Source organism: Meleagris gallopavo, chromosome 3, assembly GCF_000146605.3.
Source record: "Meleagris gallopavo isolate NT-WF06-2002-E0010 breed Aviagen turkey brand Nicholas breeding stock chromosome 3, Turkey_5.1, whole genome shotgun sequence".
Taxonomy (NCBI): domain Eukaryota; kingdom Metazoa; phylum Chordata; class Aves; order Galliformes; family Phasianidae; genus Meleagris; species Meleagris gallopavo.
Genome location: NC_015013.2, coordinates 19,287,650 through 19,292,981, shown reverse-complemented (window position 1 = coordinate 19,292,981; position 5,332 = coordinate 19,287,650). Strand labels below are relative to the sequence as shown.

General features: G+C 37.1%; 1 long non-coding RNA gene across 3 annotated transcripts in view; it reads right to left on the bottom strand.

The window, feature by feature from the left end:
* The window catches only part of LOC109366634, a 13,699-nt gene that overhangs the window by 3,822 nt on the left and 4,545 nt on the right, over positions 1-5,332 (bottom strand). For all 3 annotated transcript variants that reach the window (XR_002113065.1, XR_002113064.1, XR_002113066.1), the window contains 2 exons: positions 3,528-3,566; positions 187-351 (listed from right to left, as the gene is read on the bottom strand). This is a non-coding gene — a long non-coding RNA (uncharacterized LOC109366634). The remainder of the gene's footprint in view (positions 1-186; positions 352-3,527; positions 3,567-5,332) is intronic.

Here is a 5,332-nt window from a genome sequence, read left to right as displayed (position 1 = left end):
TTTTTTACTCCTGTTATTAAACAAGATTGCACTGAACTGTTGTACACAGTAATGACAGACACAGGAGGAGGAGAACTGGAGAATACTCTTCATTTAATATTTTAGGTTCCAGTTGCAATATCAGAATAGGGAAATGGCATCCTAATAGCAGTCCTCCAAGATCACCTACAGATTAGAACTTCTTACCTTCATGCTCTTTGGAGACAAGAAGCAAGCCAGGAACTTCAGCTTAGTCCAAAGTAAAGAAACATCCATCATCATAGCAAGCAGTTGATCTCAGAAAAAGTGGCCCGGAGTCACTGCTGTCTTTTTGATTTTAGGAATGGTCACTCCAAAGTGAAGCTGGAATGTCTAAGGGCAACAGATAAAGAAATCTTTGGCTGACAATTTGCATTATTGGGTAGAAGAGGACTTATTTCTCCATGACTGTCAAAACTGCACTTGTCACAAGCAGTTAATGCTTGAAAATTATATTTAAAAATGAAAGAATAATTGTTCTATTAAAATGCTTAAACAAAAACAAAAACAGTGTTTCTGATCTAAAGAAAAATTAAGATGATTGTGTCCATCTTTTTTCTTCCACTTACTTGAAAATTAACAAAAGGCAAAGCACATTCTACATGTGTAGAAAATATTCTTACAAGCTTTGTATTACAATCCAATGTTTTGACAAGTTGATACAAGAAATAGTCAAACTCCAGGCTGACTCATTTTTTACTTTATCCTCATAACTGCTGAGCACCTCAGACTACTTCCCTTTACCACGTGCATGTATATAAGCAACAATTCCAAAATGAGAGTGATGCAAACACAATCCAGAGACTAAAATCAGTAAAACATCTGTATAAAAACCAGAAGCTATAGCACCACACCACTCACACACACAATCAATTTATAACCACTACAACATGCCGAGATAATTCTCCCAATGAAAAATCATTGCTGAGTTCAGGCTATTAGGTATCTTCCATATCGCTGTTATTGATGAATGCCCTGAGACAATTAAGATCTGCACCAGGTAGAGCAAGCAAGAGTCCTGCAGCCTGTCAGAAGCTTAATTCATGCATTACTGAAGTATTACATACAGTTTTAAGTACTTAGATCTCGTATTTAGTATACAAATCCTTCTTCTGAATTTGCAGTCTTACAAGCAAGGATTTAAAGAAAAAACCTTTATCCACACAGAACAGAATAAAGAGGTTTGCAAGGGAATCATAAAATTGGGGATATATCTTCTTGAGCTTGTTCTAGGGATGCACAGTCACTGACATTTACTGGTATTCTAGATGATGAGAGTCTTTTTTTTTGGTTTATGCTCACTGACAAACCTCTCTAAGTGTTAATAATTTTTAACGACACTGTGTGTTTTTGTTGTTTTCCCCAAAATCCTTGTTGCTAACCATAACAAATTCTCCTTTTATTTTATTTAAAAATCATCAGTACAATCCTTAGAGTTAACCCATTCATATACAATGGTACATGACACCAGTATTCTTGATTAATAATCTTCCATTTTTCACATGTGACTACGCCTGTCCAAATACAGGTAAACATATTTGTAGGCATCTATGTATGCACCTCAGTCTGTAATACTGTGGTCTGGCATGTCTGGGGAAAGCTGTTAGCAAGTTCAGAACAGGTATTTTATTCAAAGAAGAAAATACATGTGAAGAAGGCATTCAGCCTGTTCCATGCAAACACCATGTCATCAGGTACTGCTTCTGTACTATAAACATTATAGAGGCAAAACAGCTCAAACTCCTAGAGCTTTCCAGATTTGGATTAGGAGTGCTTCTCATATCTCACCACTTGTGAAGCTAGATAGTGTGGTTAGCACCAGTTATAAGTTTTAGTCTTCAGAGTAAATGAAGCACAACCCAATGCACGCTCGGCAAATCCTGACGTTATGTAGTATCTCTCATGCAACAAAGTCACACATTTCATGTTTACTGTTAATGTTGCTTTCAGTTCAGCAACAGGATTAGAGCTGATTTATAGTATTCTCTTCCAGTATTTCTAATGTTTCTCAGTCCTTCTTCTGTCTCCTTAGAGGTCAAAATAAAGATGGTTAATACTGCAAATTGTCAGGCTGCTCATCACAAAGCTTAGGCCAGGGTCACTTACAAATCAAATTTGTACAAGCAGAAGTTGTGGGAAAGGAAGAGAGTGAAGAGGAAAAAGTAAAAAAATATGACGAAGATATGTTAAATCTGGAAGTGGGAGAGGGGGAATGTTTTCTTTGTGATATTCAAATGAATATTTATGAATGGTCACTCCAGTAAATAGCTGTGTTGCTTGAGGACACTGGAGAAGCTTTTGGCAGACACTTGCATAAGATTTTTAAAAAAATTAAAGGCATTTACTTTTCGCTTTTCAGAAATCCAAATTCTATAGGTTGTTTAAGCATTTACTGTATGCACACATGTACAGTTTAAGTACACATGTCTAACTCATATAAATACACTCTATGTTTAAATTCTGAAGTCTAAAAGAATACAAATAGAGGCTAATGCAGACTTTATTTCTGATATCTTCTTCCAATTAAGACAGTGGATGTGCTGTTATTAGGACAGATTTGATAGCACTACACTGATCAGTGACCACAGACCATAATAACTGCATAATCTATTTTTCAAACAACTCCCAAGAGACCCAGCTTCTAGATCCTTGGTGAACTTGCACCAAGAACTCACAGCCAATTAATCTGTAAATATCACCAAATAAGTAAATCTAACTTCTGAATTACTTTCTCCAAGTACTTAAGTGAAGTTATTACCCCACAAGCTTTAGAAAGAAAATAAGTTATTAAATATCACAAATTTACAATATAGATTAAGATCTAATAAATCATACTTAAACAGAATAGGAACTGCCATTCAAACCAGTTACGGTTATAAGAATAGGACAGCTGATTGTGCATAAGCAAGCACTGTAAGATGTGCTCTTTGGAACAGAGAATACTGTATAACCAAACAGGTGAAAAGTTTTGGGGGGGAGGAAATTAGTGAGAAGAAGCATGAACTGGTATCTTTCAGAAGGACATCTATGCACGTGTAGACACACGCTAATTCTATTTTCTTTGCAGTTTCAGACTGCAGTTAATTTGTTACTAAGAAGGCTGAGCTATAATAGAGTTTCTAAACAAGAGCACAGTTCCGGGCTTGTCCTATTCAAATAACCTTACCAGAATTTTACCATCAACTGAAGGAAGAACATCAACAGGTTCCTAGGAAATACAAAGTCATAGCAGCAAAGAACAACCTCTCCTTTATCAAACAAGTATTTGAAGAGGGCAGTCTAGCCAGATGGAAAGTGTTTGACAGGCCATGCTTAATTACAGTTTCTAGGAAAGAGAAGAATCTTGTGCATCTTCTCTAGCCTTGAGAACCAACAAGGTTGGAGAAGTCTTCATGAAAGCCAAAGTATGTTGAGATGCCTCCTGAAGCACACCCTGCTTAGCTGCAGTATTATCTTTTTCCAGTATTTTATGGCTCTGACCAAATACCCTCTGTGTTGTCCAGACTTACCTGTCTGTCAGGCTCTGAAATCAATCAGAACTGCCATATCTGAAAAGACAAAGAGAGCACTGATGATTTTCCACAGAAATTGTGAACAAAAACAAACAAACTACTTGGTTAAATATAGTTTTTAGCCAAGTAGATGAAAAAATAAAATCAGCTTAAATTCAGACTGTTAGAAATTTTCTGAAAATCAAGAGCAAGTTCCATACGAGTGCTTCAGTCCTATAAGTTGACTTGTATCCAAGGTCATGTTTAAGGATAAATCAATTTAAAATCAAGCACTATGGGTAGACCTTCTTTCTCAATGGTTATTAATCTCAAACCATCTGCCCTATCCTCCTTTATGAACATGCTCCCCACAGGAAAGGAGAAAAAGCTGAGCAGGAAAGTGGACATAGAAAAGATAAGCTCCAGCACAGTATTTATCATAGGTTAAGATACCCAACTCCATAGTTTTCACTTTACTATTTTAATTCCGGACTGGAAATGATGATTTACAGTGCAACACAGCTTAATTTAACTACAAGAAAATTCTGAATATGTGCTACCAGATCTCTCAAGAATTAAAGAGAACTGTATGTCTTTCTTCCTCTAAAGGCAGAACAAAAGCTTTCATAAAAACAAATAAACCTCTACAGAATAAAATACAGCGTGATAGCTCTATTCTGAAAAATTTACCCACTTTCTTCTTTCCTTCAAACAGCAATGCTGTTAATGGTCTCAGCATTGTAAGGGCTGAATGTGCTCCTTTCATTCTGTAATCAAAATGAGTGCTCTGGTTTGGGAAAACTAATCACGTCGCTGTTCACGCTGTCCATTTTCTATGGGCAGTTAAAATCTTCTAGAACTTCTTTGACAAAACACAATTTATGCCAATACAAAGAGATACAAACAAGATGACATATCATTGTTCTCTGAGCAGGATTATTGGTGAGTTCTTGACCCAGTACCTGGAACAAATACACCTCCCACCTTCCCACAGAGGACAAAGATGCATGACAAAGATGCAGGGAAACATACAGCTCCTGGTGGTTCAGGCAGGAGCTCCCCCCTATAAATCCATACACTGCAACTACAACACAAGTAGATGCACCACGGTCCTCCTTCAACAACTTCTGGCCTTTGATCTCCACACCCACTTAGGCTTCAGAAGCACTGTATCTGGTTTAAATCTGATTAGGTTTAAAATAACATTCCAGAGTTTCTGGTAGAATCACTCTTCGGGTGATTCCTTTCGCAAAGAGAAGCCATAAGGAATTATTTGCATCTAAGAAATGCGGTGTAGAGCAGTAAGTCTCCTTCACAATATGATGATCCTTGTTATAAGTAAATCCTGGTGGGAATAATAAACCTAAATTACACCGGAGAGTTAAGACACACTCTGACCTCACGCCCTGGAGATCCTCCAGGATTCAGAGCCACATAATTCTAGATGTAACCTCTGCAGATACCAACTGCCTAGCAGATCAGACTCCATTACTGAACACTGAAACACTGCATTTGAATTGACAAATTTAACTCAAAGACACGACATTTTCATTGCAGGACAAAGAGCTTCTTTAACCATGGTACAAAAGCCACTTTTGCTCTTCTACAAGAAAAACACAGAGCCCTGGCAGCATAAGCAAACAAACCTTCCAGCACAAGCACACAGCAGATGCCATGAGGCTGCCAGAAGTACATTTACCACAGCTAAGAGCCTGAACGATCGAAAACATGAACTTCCCATTTGACAATATGAATAAGACAAATAGCAGTAATTAACAACATACATTACAATCAATGCAAACAATGCAAATACTTTTTTTTTT